The sequence below is a fragment of the Gadus morhua genome, chromosome 12 (assembly GCF_902167405.1).
Source record: "Gadus morhua chromosome 12, gadMor3.0, whole genome shotgun sequence".
Taxonomy (NCBI): Eukaryota; Metazoa; Chordata; class Actinopteri; order Gadiformes; family Gadidae; genus Gadus; species Gadus morhua.
In genome coordinates, this window is record NC_044059.1 from 29,660,047 (window position 1) to 29,674,834 (window position 14,788).

The window sequence follows — 14,788 nt, forward strand, 5'->3', positions numbered from 1 at the left end:
GAGAGAGAGAGAGAGAGAGAGAGCGAGAGCGAGAGCGAGAGCGAGAGAGAGAGAGAGAGGACATAAGAGTGGACAGGGGGTAAATTGAGCGAGAGAAGTTGGATTTAATTTGGTGTCCTCAAGAAATAAAAAATCTGCAGACAAGACCTACACTCAAATGTAGGTCAAGGCAAAGGTCCTAAAAAAAAAATCTAAATTATAGTCATAATAAAATAACAATGACATCAAAGTAGCAACAACATTTATAGAAAAATATAACAGCAAAGTATTTATAGGTTCAGAACAGCCACCCAGTATTGTCTGTGAATCAGAAAGCTATCGGGCTATTACAACAACCAAACACCCTCAACGTGTTACACCCCCCCCCCCCGCCGACCTCACTGGGTAGGAGAAGGAGGTTTAGCATCTGGACCTGCCTCTCTCTGCTGTCCATCTACTAATACACTCCTAATGCTGCGATCCCCTCACGCGAACCCTCATTAGCTTATCAGAACAAGACAATGGAGGACATTAGCACCAGCTCCCGCCTGAGGGCCCAGCGAAGGTGTCCCCTCCAGATAGCGGGCGGTACGGGTTTAAGTCCTGCCTCAGACCCGTACATTAACCCAGCCCCCACCCGAGCATCGCAGCTCACCCCGTTGACTCTCCGCCTTAAGACAATACACCGGCGATAGCTCGGCCCGTCTCCCGGCAGAGAGCCACCGGTCATCCATTAACTGTTCACCTCAGCCTCTAATACGCGGCCTGGGTGAAACCTAACCTTAACCCTCTCATACCCGCATTAGCTTATCGCGGGAAGACAAGGCGGAGCACGGGAGGGTTGGGTTAGCTTAGCGGCCCGACCGGCTGATTGACTTCCCTAGCTGTTGGATTAGCTGTGATGCTAACGCGGCCTAGCGGGGGCAAGGTGAGGTCTGTCTTAGCGCAGCAGCTTTCTCGGGGGGGGCGGGGGGACGCTATCAGAGTGCGCCCAGTGCTGGAGGGGGTCCCCGGGAGCAGCACTCACTGCCGAGGCTAAGACAAAGTAGCTGCGGGGGCTAATCCCGGCAGCCTCAAATCCCACGGGCGCAGTTCAGAAGGTATTAATGGATATTTAAATGAAGGCACCAACATTCACCTGTTCTAAAGCAGGCGGAGGATGTGGAGACATACATTATGCATACCTATGCAGCAGACGCAAGGGCGACCCACACACACACACACACACACACACACACACACACACACACACACACACACACACACACACCTTTCCCCTACTTAGACAGGTGCACATTATACAAATGTATTAATAGGATAAAAACTGCAAATCTGTGTCAACGGGTCAGAATGTCCTTTGAGGGAATTATAAAAGGAACACAGTTAAAGTAAAACCAAATCAGAAAAAACATAAAATAGTACATAAAATAAACCTATAGCATAAAATCTTCTTATGACTTGGCATTCAGATGGAGTGAATTAATGTACATTGCAATACACCAAAACAAACCCTATTGCTTTAATAGTACATGTACATGTGTCACACACAGACACACACGAACACGAAAGAGCCTTCTTCCCCTGGATGGAGCATCTGGGGGGGACTGGGGGTTCAGAGGTTAAGTACAGGAGCAATCTAAATCAGGAGGTCAGCTGGCAGGCAGCGCAAATGACTGGCTTAATGACTGGCTGAGTGACTGGCTCCCCTCACTAATAACAACCTGCACAGCTAGTCAGTCGGAAGGAGGGCTCGTCAGGGCATTGACTGACAGGCCAGGACACTCACACACGCACACACACACACACACACACACTCACACACACACGCACACACACACACACACACACACAAACAAACACTGTTCACACACGCACACACACACACACACCGTTCACACACGCACACACACACACACACACACACACACACACACACACACACACGCAGCCGTTCGATGTGAATCCAGCCCTTAAATAAGCCGAAATTGGTGGGCAGACCCGCCCATCCAATGGAGAGCAGGCAGGGCCCGCCCCCCCACTTTAACAGCCCATTAGGCGAGGCCCGGAGGCCCCTGAGGGAGCAGCGCGGGTCACACTACACTGCTACCCTAACGGAGATTAATAACCCCAGAGATATGGCGCTGACATGCTATTTAATCACACATAACGACGTGGACACGGGAACATAAAGGGAGGGGACCGAAGGCGTCAGAGGGGCCGACTGGAACTCAATTGAAATATTGATTATGGTCAAATGTTTTGCTCCCCCCCGACCCCCCCCCCCCCCCCCTCCCACCACCACCACCACCACCTCCAGCACGTCACATGTTATGGAGGCATGCCTCACGTTTTACATAAAAGTGGGGGATATGTTTACTGACTGTGTGCGTTGTTTCTGAGTGGCTCATTTTATATAAATGGTAACTTTGGCAAAGAGAAAAATAGAGAGAATGATTATCAGGCCGCCTGCAGTACAGAGCATTACAATGCATATGTCTGTTCCTCTCTTATCCCCATAAACACACCGACATACGCGCACGGACAAGAGACACCTGGAGGACTGTGTGTGTGTGTGTGTGTGTGTGTGTGTGTGTGTGTGTGTGTGTGTGTGTGTGTGTGTGTGTGTGTGTGTGTGTGTGTGTGTGTGTGTGTGTGTGTGTGTGTGTGTGTGTGTGTGTGTGTAACAATCAAAGCAGTGGAGCATGCTGTGTGACTAAGTGAGTGTTCTCGGCCAGACGTAGGGGGACCAGTCTGTCACTGTGTGGCGACACCGAGATTGCTCATTAGACATTCTGCTCCAATTCAATTTTAACCAACTTATTTGTTCCTGTGCAAATTCTGACATTTGCCCGCGTCGAGGGAGGCACCAGCTCATTCAAATGCGACTTGTGTTTGTCTCTTTTCTTTTGCTGGCTAAGGACGGCTACAAATAAAGTTCCGCCTTAATTTAGATCCAGATCCATTTTGCTTTCTATGTGTCGTAACAAGCAACGTCGTATCAAACAATCTGGAGCACATTGAGACCTGCTCAGATGAGAGTAGTTCTCCAAAGCACGTCTTTGATTTCGGTAAATGCAATGATTGAAATAAACAATGTAGGACCACACATTCAGTTCAAATGACTACAATGACTCTTAAATACACACCTGTCCCCAGGGTAAGGGCTCGTACACTCACACATTAACATATGCATAGTATGGAAGTAGTAATCACTTAAGACCCAGCCCTGAGAACATGTTACCAGATGGAACAAGCTACCTTTTGCAAAGCACAATTCCGGAGAAAATGTATGCCAGATTATTGGTGAGCGTTTACTCTCACATAGTGTAAACCAACATGCTAACATACACATATATATAAATATATGAGAGAGAGAGAGAGAGAGAGAGAGAGAGAGAGAGAGAGAGAGAGAGAGAGAGAGAGAGAGAGAGAGAGAGAGAGAGAGAGAGAGAGAGAGAGAGAGAGAGAGAGAGAGAGAGAGAGGGAGGCAGCAAAGTGAAAGTGAGTGAGAGACAGACAGGGCTTAGGAAGTGAGTGAGAGTGTCAGTAGGCATCAGTCAGGGGGTGGGAGAGAGGCTGGTCAGTGTAAATCTCTCACCTGTTGCCTGGGGCAGCTCTTCCAGTACAGCCACACGTCGGACTCCATGAACACAACATCCAGGAACGCCCGCTTGCCGTCTGCGGAACGCACCCACAGCAATAAGACACTTAAAGTGTGCATACAATGACAGACACCTATTTCGTTTTTTTCTTAGAAATTATTTGTGCACAGTACAAAACCATAATCAAGCCACCATCAGTTAAGTTAGACACGAGCCAATTATCAAACTCATACAAACGATACAATTCATCCAAGTTATCTCTCCTCCGCTCGTTTGAACACACGCTAAACGGCCCGGGCGTGATTGAACGACGGGATTAAACAAACCCGGAACAACAACAAAGCAATCGGGTAGCAATAAATCCCCGAGCGCGTGGGTCCAGGTGGGCTGACCTCCGTCTGAGTCCGCCTCAGAGCGCCTGACGGGGCGGCTCCACAGCGGGACGCGCCAGCCCGTCCTGCAGGTGAGCCTGGAGCCCCCGCTCTTCAGGAACAGGAGGAGGAGGAGGAGGAGGAGGAGGAGGAGGAGGAGGAGGAGGAGGAGGAGGAGGAGAGGTAAGGACAGCGGCAGAGGCAGAGCGATGGGAGCTGTGGGGAGCACAGCAACACAACGGCTCCCCCACGACCAGTGGAGAACTTTCTCTGTCATCCATGGATGCGTCGATATCCCAGGTAGAATATTCCATTTCTGTGTCCTCCTCTCTTCCTCCAGGTCCTCTGTCCTCCTGCTCTTCCTGGGTTCTGTTGAGGAACCATGATCCCCCCTCTGGAACCTTTCCTCCCACGCACACAAACACACACAACCCAGAAACACACCGACTGGAAAGGGAGGGTCTGCAGCCTGACAAATAGGTAGACCGGTGAGGCTGAAGATCAATCTAGAACACACCAAACACGCCTGGTGAACTCCTTCCTTCCTTCGCTCTGTCCTGCGGCCAGCGATGCTCCTCTCCCCTCTTCACGGTCCTTCTCTCTGCCAACACAAGCCGGGCAAAGCTGTCCTGCGTTTTGTGTGCCGCTCCTCCACGAAGTCAACACACAACCACGCACACAGACCCACACCCGGACACACACGCGCGCACACAGAGGAGACGCTGTGAGCTAACCCTGAGCCGGGCCCTGGTCTGCCTTTGAGATGCTCTCTAGCCCACAAACACAAGACGGCTTTCATTATCTTGCCCGTCGCAGCGCAAGGCCTAGCTTCTAAAGGCTACTGATTTCATTCTTCCCTTAGCCCCACGCACAAAGGCAGGGCATTTTGTAAATTACTTGCTCGTTTCAGACCAACAAAAGGTACTTTCATTGAACCCCCCCCCCGCCGCCACCACTCCCCTCTCCACACACACACACACATACATACACACACATAGACACAACCACAACACAACCCCCCCCCCCCCTCAGCCTCATCCCGCCTCCTCCCTCCATTTGATTTTGCTCAAATTTGATTACAAGGCTTGAAAAAAAAAAAAGGAGGGGAAGAAAAGAAAAGAGGAAATAAGAAAGGAGCACAGATGGCGTGTTCATTCAGCGGGTGAATGCCTTTATCTGGGCGCCCTTTATACATGTGGCAATCCACGTCCGCTTCTGCCGCACCACTAACAAAGAGAGCAAAGAAAGAACTTGACAAAATTATTGGTTTGGTGCACTCTCTTCCACGCCTGCCAGGCCGAGTAGACCCAGGCCAGCCCTCTCTCACTCTCTCTTTTTATTTCACTTTCCCCCGCTTCCCGACGACTTTCTATCACCGCCTCATCTAAATCGCACTCGATACAGCGCTGGATTTTATTCCATTTTATTTACGTGATGTAACCAAACTGCAGGAGACGTGTGTCTGATTGTGTCTGAACGTACGCTTGCTTGTGTGTATGTCGTAGAGTGGACGACATTAACAAACGCACTTCAAGGCCTTCAAGAGGTCAAGCTCCAACACAAGAGTGTCAGAGTTGGTACGATAGGACAGGAGGTGCTGGAGGAGTGTTCTGCATGCAAAACCCCAGATAGATCATCCACACAAACACACAAACACACAAAAGCATTTTGAAAGGCAAAGTGTGAGCCATGATATGCAACATAAGGTGACTCTGTCGCTATAAAAAGGAGGCATGCTCTGCAGCTCTTTCACTTAGGAGGATAATTATAGGTCTCCAACACACAAATGCATGCACATATCCACACACAGACACACACACCAACACATTGACACAAATGGCATCTAAGCCATGCCATACCATGCTCACAGACAACATACTCAGACATGCATGCACTTCTAACCAAACAACCGATGTCAATAAAGCAGAGCAGAACCAAAGCCGTAAACTGGTTATGACCCGGACACAAACCACATGGGCCCAGCAGACTCATAGATGCAACTAGACTCAAGTCCTGAATGTGCGGACCAGTAAGGTTGAGAGAACTAACAGCTCACCACGCATGCAAGTCCCTGGTAGGTCAGGGTCGGCATTGGCCTTGTGGCGCTTTGTATTTCAATGAGTCTTTTATCATCCCGCCAGGATGCTTTAACTGTCAGTTCTTCACAGTTCAAGATGGGATCTGGCTCACATTGTGTTTCATTATAAGAAAGAGCACACCTCGTGGTCGTGTGGCTCGCATTCTGCTTGGATAGGCCTGTCGACAGCATTCCGGGCATAATGTGGAAAAACCTCTGGCTACATCATTCACAGCATGCCCGATGCCTACATTGAGACCTCCCGGGAAATGACATCAAGTATGCTTTGGCATACGAAAGTTCAGCACCCAGTCCACGTTGATGAAGGCCACCACTACTGCATACAATTTGAAACAGCAAGGACAACAGAAGGGATTATCTTCTAACAAGCGTCCTTTTAGCTGATTTACTTTCCCAGGAGGTATTTATGTGGCAACATGGTGGAGAAATGCATCAGGCAGGTCCTTGATACATTTAAGGTCAATACAACTTTTTAAATGTGTTTGGCAATGTCTACAAGAACACCATCAAAAGAAAAGATAAACTGTAGAGAATGTGGCTATGACATAGACGTGCTTCTTTTGAAGGACCGTGAAGAAGAATAGCAGGCTTGAGAGCCAAAGTAATCCATGCAGCTACTGATATTCATAAGAAGAACACTTCATAACAGTGTGGAGAAGAGCAAAGTGAGTCAAATTGAGGCAGGTAGTTGGACTTATAGCGTGATAAGTAATCCCCTCATCACCTATTCTGGGGGGCAAGCATCCAAAAGAGATAATACAGATATAGAACAATTTGTGATGACGGTGCTTTAATACACACACATACAACGCCACTTTGACGCTTCCTCCAAAACACACGCGTATGCACACACAAATTGACACGCATACACACGCACGCACACCCATAAACCTATGAGCACATGCTGTGCAGATATGGAGCCGTGAAGCGCTGACAGCAGCAGAGGTGGCTGGGTGCCTCCCTAAGCAGCGTGGAGGTGTAGCTCCAACGGCCGCCGTCACCTGGCAGACACACCTCCGCTCCCCGCCCCACCTGCTTGATAAGCAGACTTATTTGACTTGGTTATTACAGATGAGGACTGAGATCTCTGCATGTGGTCAGAAGACATTTGTATCGGTCGTCAGGTTTCCCTCCCCGCAAAGCAGAAGTAATTATTGTCTCCAGATAAAAACGGAAAAGCAGGGCATTTTTTTCCTTAAAGGAGGAAATAAACTAGAGATGGAAATGACCTTAATAATATTTTCTCCCTGGATTGCTTCCTAGTAAGAGTGTTCCATCGGTAGGGTTGATAAAAGGATTATGCAGCCAGCTTTATGGGGCTGCAGTGAAATCTGGATATGGAGGGAGAGCTGCTTGATTGAATAATTCTTGTTTCCCCTTCAGCCAAGCTAGCAAGCTTCTTAGGGAAAACTAAGAAATCAGCATTATGCCAGATTTATACGAGTGCTCTGTCAAGAGGTGGGTAGTCATTCTGTCAATCCCACTCTGAAGCATTACACTTTTCTGATGGCCGCTACGTTTCTGTCTGTCTGACTATCCAACTTTCTGTCTGAAGAACATAGAACTGCAGCTGTCTTCAAAAATAACTGTTACAGTTCGAAGTGACACTCTGACATAAATGATCTCACATTATACGTGCATGTTCTATGCATGTGCGTGTGCGTGTGTGTGTGTGTGTGTGTGTGTGTGTGGTGTGATTCCTGTATATCCCAAGCCTAACTATAATTCAGTCAAAATAAAAAGTACAGCCATATAAGCGAAGTAAAGATTTAAATCAGTTTGGCATCATGATTTATTTCAATTAGCTATATCCCTTCTGGTCATCCTTACTGCTTCATAAGTGCATTAAGGAAACACAATGAGCCTAGTGTGAATTAAGGGAACATGTTAGTGGAGAGAAGTTAATGAGTTGAGAGCTCTATGGAATATGTGGAATCATTTATAAATGGCAACATCTTAAGTGATTTAGAATCAGTTGCCAGTTCCACATAAAACAATGGCAATGGAGTAAATAGAAATCTGACATAAATACTAACGATAAAAACTAATAATACACAATGTGGGGGTTTGTATCTTTCTGTATATACTGCATACAAAAAGACACGTGGCCTCTTTTAGGTGGAAACAACATCCAAGCAAACATCAAAATAGTGTCCTTAACAATAGGAACCTTCTAAATCCCTTCCCTCAGTTCCTTTTGAGACTTGTGAACATCCCACTAGCGATACCTGACTGAAACAATATCTGCACGGCCCTGAAGCATAGCATATAATATATAATAGTGTTCCATAATCCACAACCACAATGGTTAAGGTTACTGCTCCCTCTGCGCGGCTACAGAGCAAGTGGTTAAAGACCCATTTCTTCAGCCTCTTCAGCAATGTTTGTGATAGATTGTTAACAAAAGGATGGAGGCTATAGACAAGATAACTGTGAGGAATACAGGAGATGTTCTATGATTCTGAACAATTTACAGTACATCCACTGCATTTTTGCTTTTCAAGTGTCAACATAAGCTTGCTTAACATCAGAAGGCTTTTAAATATCGATACATGAGGGATGCATTGTAGCAGTGGACCATCGCATCACATAGATGCTAAAAGATACTTTATGGTGAGGTTCGTCAAAGATCACATACCTTATTCTTATATATTGCTGCAAGTGTTATTGCCAAACCAATCAGTTAATCAAACAGTACACATGTTATTTCTAAGTAAATGAAAGCACTTCTCTCCTAAAATATATATATTTGTGTCTTCCGATTGACGTACCCTACCAAGGCTAAGAAACTGATTAAAGTGCACACTAATTTAACTGCGTAGTGAGATAAATGAGAAAAATGTTAAACAAGAAAAATAACTGAATTGAGAATGACCATCTCCTCCGACCTAAGACATCCATCAACTCTGTGACAATGGATCCAGTTGTGTCTGTGGAGGCCTAGTAGACAAGATGACAAGGAGACAGTCAGGAACCATTCTGGTCCTCCATCAAGGTGTGGAAACCAGCCGCGGGCACGGGCCCAAGGCAGAGCAACAACTGAGCCTCGAAGCACTAGCCTGAACTACAAATCACTGTCTTTAAATAGTCACCTGTCTGCGATTGATCAACTGTAGTTGTAACACAATTGCTTTACATGGATTATATGGACTAGTCTAATACTGAGACTTCTGAATAAAGGTCTCTAAGATCCACTTGTTGGATGCTCTTAGTCATTGGAGTTTGCTGAGTTGCTCCATCCTAGCTATCCTATCTGAGTTGAACTATGGACTGGAACTATCTTGGTCAAAACCTTTGAACAATATTTTAAACCTTTATGAAGACAATCCTCATGCACTGCTGCTCGTGCAATCATTCCTTCAGGGGAATCATACATTTACTTTATTATCTCAACATGAACCTCCATTTAAAGTAGTTGCAGAGGTTTGTGATATTGCGACTGTAGACTTCATTGAAACTAATCTAATGGCACTCATTAAAACGATTTTCTTCTGAATAAATGGCTCATTTTTCTACTTATGAAACAGAGCATGTTGTAAATACATATGCTGCACTGGTCCTCTCAATCGTACCTTAATACTTTTACAGAAAAGCTAAGAGCAAAATCTACAAGATTGTTGAAACATACATAAGGTACTTTCAAAGCAAATTGAGGCAATGGCAGTTGCCATAATTGCGAATAGTTTTTGTTTCTGTACTTTTTGAAGAATCAGAATAAAATAATACATAGACTCAAGGCGTGTTAATTAACATGCAAGGTCACGACACTAAGTCCTTCGGGGAAAAACTATTTGGAAATTCAATGTTGCCCGTTGTTATTTCCATAAAGATTATGAGCAAAGCAACCCACAACATGGTACTTTATGTTGAGGTTTGTAAAACTTGACATAACAAGTTTGAAGAACACAATAGTGTCACTTTCAGATATATCCCAAACATCTGTCTTGAAGAATTACACAAGCAGATGTTAAATTGAACGCTTAGTATAGTATTGCAAATTATGCTTGACAAAGATAAAAATGACAAACCAGCTATCGTAAGTATAAGCCATGTCTGTAATATAAACACTTAATACGACTCTAGTTATGAATAATAATATACAGAAAGTGTCATCTTCGCTGTCGGAGAGAAAACAGCGCATGGACAAAAATCGAGCAGGTGGCATGAGCCATATCTGAATTGTGATGTCCCTAATCCATCAGCCCTGCTCCTATTGGAGGATATATCTCTCGCACAAGTGACTGCTTCAAATATCCACAGAGTCGGTCAAGAGGTCACAGCGATCTCCAACGCAACCTTAATGACAACGATTACCAGCTGTGGCCAATTTGTTGAAGTTCAAACTGTTCAACAATTCACCTTTAACAATCTGTGGAAACACGTGTCATTTGCAGCGTTACTCCAGAACTACAAGTACTACAACTTCAAAGTTTGTAATGTTTTAACACATGAAAATATTACAGCATTGAGCTGAAGCAGTCACTGTCAATGCCAGCCTATAACTTCTACTACTAAACAGCAAACATCCAACAATCAATATTCCCCCTTTTCCTGATCCTCAAGGCATCCCATTCGTCTGCATCCTGAGTTTGAATAATAAACCTCAAAGCCCCTGAAGGGATTCATTGTCACTGCTAATCACGTCCCACAATCACAAACATCCCAACTTTTCCCTCCACTCTCCACTCTGTATTCACGCTGATTCCCATAAGGCACTGCCGTTCAGGTGCCTCTTCTAAAGTAAATAATCACACACAAAAAAGACGCCAGGAAGACAAATAGAAACGGACAACAAAACGAAACAAAAAAGTCTGGTGAAATACCTTTGAGGATGCCCAGAGGACGCGCCGGACAGACAGATGTGCAGATAGATCCCCTTCTCCCTCTCTCTCTCTCTCTCCGGCTGCCTCCTCTCTCAGTGTGTTACAGAGAGTGACTGCTCCGAGCCCGCCTGGCATATCTAATTAGAACCGGGCTGTTGCCACTATCTGAGGATCTACCTCTCCAATCTCTCCTGACTCAATCTTCCCCATCTCTGATTTTCTTTTATATTTATGCTGGAATATTTAATTGTAGACAAAAGGTTACTCTGGGCTCTATTCATCGTGCACAGGCAGAATAATCTCCTTTAAAAGGCTTGACATTTCAGGCTTTTCAAAAGAGGCTGAAAAAATTATATCCAAGCTTTTGTTAATCAATGAAGTAGAACTCCCCCGAACAAAAGAATTAAATTGCTTGGTTGGGTTAATAAAACACACAGAAATAGCTGCTTCCTGTGGGCTTTTGTTCCTGCCACTGGTCCCCTTTACACACACAACCAGCACTGTAATTCCATATGATTTGGGGGGCAAAACTCTCATTTCACCACACAGTTGGCTTTTTAAATCCCATTGAATGAACCAGGCTGTGAGGCTGCCTGATTGGAACCTCTTGCCTGCGCTTGGCTGGCTGCTGGCTACAGTAGAGAAGGGTCTCTCCATTTAAACCTGATTCTCGCTAAAGAAAGACAACAGGTCCACTACAATTTACAATGTCTATACTGCCCGTGACTCAGAAAAACATTGTAATTATGCAAATGATAGGGGCAATAATTAGGCCCTTTGCTGTCCCGATGCGTTTACTGCCACACGTCTCTGTTCCAACCGCAGAGAACACACACAGCAGGTCCCGTTGTGTAACAAATCGCTCCTGGCAGATAGAGACGCACACAAACACACTCGCACTCACACACACACTCACACACATCTTGCAGATGTTCACAGAGACTCAGGACATTCTAGCCGTCAGTCTCAGAAAAGGTTCCGGCATCCGGCGGTACATGGAGAGCACCCCAGAGCACCCCAGAGCACCCCAGAGCACCCTGTGGTCACAGAACACGGGCGTGAGTGAGTGTCCGGCCGGTGGACAGACGCTGCTCGGTGCACACACACTTGGAACTTGAGTGAGAAGTGAGACTGAAAACAATCAAAGCTTCGGTCCTACAAGTCATTCGAGCTTCATGAAGCATGTGTAAAGAGTACCGGTAAGTTTAGGAATCAGAGAACAAGGATGGTATGGTGTATGGTTTATGTACATCATTGGAGGTCATGTCCACAGAAGTAAGTAATCACAGTCAAGTGGATGTTCTCATTAGAAGTGGGTCTCCAGTTGTTTGAGGGTTGTTAAGTTAAGGTCATTCGACACATTCTGGAGCCAATTGTTTGTGAGAACTAATCAAACCTAGGTTGATTTTTTAAAGGGGTGGCCAGCAGATATATCAGTTAACAAATCATAGTCGGATCTCTATGTCTTGGTCCCCACGGTTACTGTACACGTTGAGGGACATGGCGGAGCTAACCTATTGACATTTCTCCACAGTTTTCTCACTGCATCCATAGTGGTAGTAAACTATATCCATAGACCTCTGATTATCGCTATCTGTTTTATATATTGGTCATTCATCCATAGTGGTAAACTATATCATCAATAATAACAGTCATGATTGGAATTTCTTTGTCATGGTCTGATTTTACTTACCTACTTTTAACTTCCCTCTCAGTATGTTTGTGTTCCCTCTCAGTACTTTTGTGTTACTTCTCAATATGTTTGTGTTCCCTCTTACCTCTCAATAGGTGTTGTGTTCCCACGCCAGTCTTCTGCGTTGCCTCTGTCTTGATCCAAAACTCATCTGCGAAACGTTGTCCAAACACACACAATATTAGCATAACATATGAACTAACTTCACTCTGAAACTGTTAAGTGCCCCAGTGCCAAACTACAACCAAGGCCACAGTCACTACATCAACCCCAGCCCAGTACATCCCCCCAGCCCTGAACTACCGCCCAGGCTACAGACAGTACTAACACCCCCAGACCTGAACTACCCCCCAGGCTACAGAGAGTACTAACACCCCCAGCCCTGAACTACCGCCCAGGCTACAGACAGTACTAACACCCCCAGACCTGAACTACCCCCCAGGCTACAGACAGTACTAACACCCCCAGACCTGAACTACCGCCCAGGCTACAGACAGTACTAACACCCCCAGACCTGAACTACCCCCCAGGCTACAGACAGTACTAACACCCCCAGACCTGAACTACCGCCCAGGCTACAGACAGTACTAACACCCCCAGACCTGAACTACCGCCCAGGCTACAGACAGTACTAACACCCCCAGACCTGAACTACCGCCCAGGCTACAGACAGTACTAACACCCCCAGACCTGAACTACCCCCCAGGCTACAGAGAGTACTAACACCCCCAGCCCTGAACTACCCCCCAGGCTACAGACAGTACTAACACCCCCAGCCCTGAACTACCCCCCAGGCTACAGACAGTACTAACACCCCCAGCCCTGAACTACCGCCCAGGCTACAGACAGTACTAACACCCCCAGACCTGAACTACCCCCCAGGCTACAGACAGTACTAACACCCCCAGACCTGAACTACCCCCCAGGCTACAGACAGTACTAACACCCCCAGCCCTGAACTACCCCCCAGGCTACAGACAGTACTAACACCCCCAGACCTGAACTACCCCCCAGGCTACAGACAGTACTAACACCCCCAGACCTGAACTACCCCCCAGGCTACAGACAGTACTAACACCCCCAGACCTGAACTACCGCCCAGGCTACAGACAGTACTAACACCCCCAGCCCTGAACTACCCCCCAGGCTACAGACAGTACTAACACCCCCAGCCCTGAACTACCGCCCAGGCTACAGACAGTACTAACACCCCCAGACCTGAACTACCCCCCAGGCTACAGACAGTACTAACACCCCCAGACCTGAACTACCCCCCAGGCTACAGACAGTACTAACACCCCCAGCCCTGAACTACCCCCCAGGCTACAGACAGTACTAACACCCCCAGACCTGAACTACCCCCCAGGCTACAGACAGTACTAACACCCCCAGACCTGAACTACCCCCCAGGCTACAGACAGTACTAACACCCCCAGACCTGAACTACCGCCCAGGCTACAGACAGTACTAACACCCCCAGCCCTGCACTACCACGCAGCTTCCCTACAAACCCCCCCCCCCCCCCCCCCCCCCCCCCCCACACACCGGTAGTAGGGCAGGGTATGGGTGTAGCGAAGCCTAGGTAGAGTAAGTGGTGCTGGGCGTGGAGGTAGTGTGGCCTGGGTCGAAGAATGGGGCTGGGGTGGAGGTAGTTCGTTTTGGGGCTAATTAGGTTGCAGCTTGTTGTCTACCTTAATACGGTTAAGGCATAATTTGTTTTGAGCAACTTTTATCTTATGAGTTATTGAAAATTCCCTACCATGACCCTTAGGGGCCTCCGTATCTTACTGCATAGTGGTATCCATATCATATATCTATCGCTAGCGGTTTACTTCACTGTTAATATAGTTTGCTGTTGACAACGGTGTGCAGTTGTATCGCAACAGTTTCATTTTAGATACCAACTTTCCCCGAAAGACTGGAAACCTACTTCTAGTTATCAAGCAGGGAAACAACCTATATTAAAGAAAGCACAGCCACTTATAACCCCACTCATTCGCAAACTGCCAGTGTTTTAGCCTTGGTTATAAAGAGTGTGAAACTCTCAATTGTGACAATGTACATATAACATGCGTGTATATACAAATAAAATAAAAATGTACGTTAAAATGTAACAAACCTTTTTCGACTTACAAAATGTCGAAAAACGTGGAAAGAAAAGTCGAAACCGCCGAGCTGCCAAGCGACAGGCCCCGCCCCCGGCACCGCAGCTGGCTGCCAAT

At 46.6% G+C, this 14,788-nt stretch overlaps 1 long non-coding RNA gene across 1 annotated transcript in view; it reads right to left on the minus strand.

The window, feature by feature from the left end:
• LOC115555456 (uncharacterized) overlaps window positions 1-14,767 on the minus strand; it is a 21,667-nt gene extending 6,900 nt beyond the window's left edge. The window contains exons 1-3 of the long non-coding RNA XR_003978874.1: window positions 14,686-14,767; window positions 12,652-12,717; window positions 3,578-3,657 (exon numbers count right to left, since the gene is read on the minus strand). This is a non-coding gene — a long non-coding RNA (uncharacterized LOC115555456). The remainder of the gene's footprint in view (window positions 1-3,577; window positions 3,658-12,651; window positions 12,718-14,685) is intronic.
• Between the last annotated feature and the right edge of the window lie 21 nt (window positions 14,768-14,788).